The sequence below is a fragment of the Elephantulus edwardii genome, unplaced genomic scaffold, assembly GCF_000299155.1.
Source record: "Elephantulus edwardii isolate Elephantulus edwardi_28Jun2011 unplaced genomic scaffold, EleEdw1.0 scaffold00505, whole genome shotgun sequence".
NCBI classification, from domain to species: Eukaryota; Metazoa; Chordata; class Mammalia; order Macroscelidea; family Macroscelididae; genus Elephantulus; species Elephantulus edwardii.
The window spans coordinates 74179-75039 of NW_006400255.1; positions in this window are offsets into that span (position 1 = coordinate 74179).

The window sequence follows — 861 nt, forward strand, 5'->3', positions numbered from 1 at the left end:
CTTGCCTCCGGAAACCCTATGAACCTGGAGAGAGGAAGAAAGGCACCCAAGCGTCGAGGACTCTCCTTCATAGGGTTACTATGAGTTGCCTGCAACTCGACGGCACTTAACAACAACAACAACAGTAGGTATAACATATACGCAAGATTCTGCTGTAGATTATCCAAAAACAACTGAAATAGCACACATCAACAGAGAACTGCCTGAAGCGTAGCCTGGATTTAGAAGAGGTTTGGCACTAGGGATATTACAACTAATGTCAGATGGATCTTGGCTGAAAGCAGAGAGTACCAGAGAAATGTCTATCTGTGTTTCATTGACTATGCAAAGGCAAAGGTATGGATGGATCACAACAAACTGTGGCTGACTCTGAGGAGGATGGAAATCCCAGAACACTTGATTATGTTTATGCCAAAGCTATACCTAGACCAGGAGACAGTCATCAGAACAGAGCAAGGAAACACTGCATGGCTCAAAATTGGGAAAAATGGATCAAGGATGCATATATTTTCAATTTATATATGAAGCAGATTATCCGGGAGGTTGGGCTCTGTGAGGAGAAGTGTGGCATCAGGATTAGAGGCAGACTCATCAACAATCAGTGTTATACAGATGACACAACCCTGCTTGCTGAAACTGAGGAGGACCTGAAGCGCTTGCTGCAGAGGGTCAAGGACTGCAGCCTCCAATATGAATTGAAAATCAATGTCAAGAAAACAAAGATTCTCACTGCTGGGCCAATTGGCAGCATCATAATAGGTGATGAAGAGATTGAGATTATTAACAGTTTCAGTTTGCTTGGCTCCACAATCAACACTCTTGGTACCAGCAGCCAGGAAATTAAAAGACAAATTGTATTGG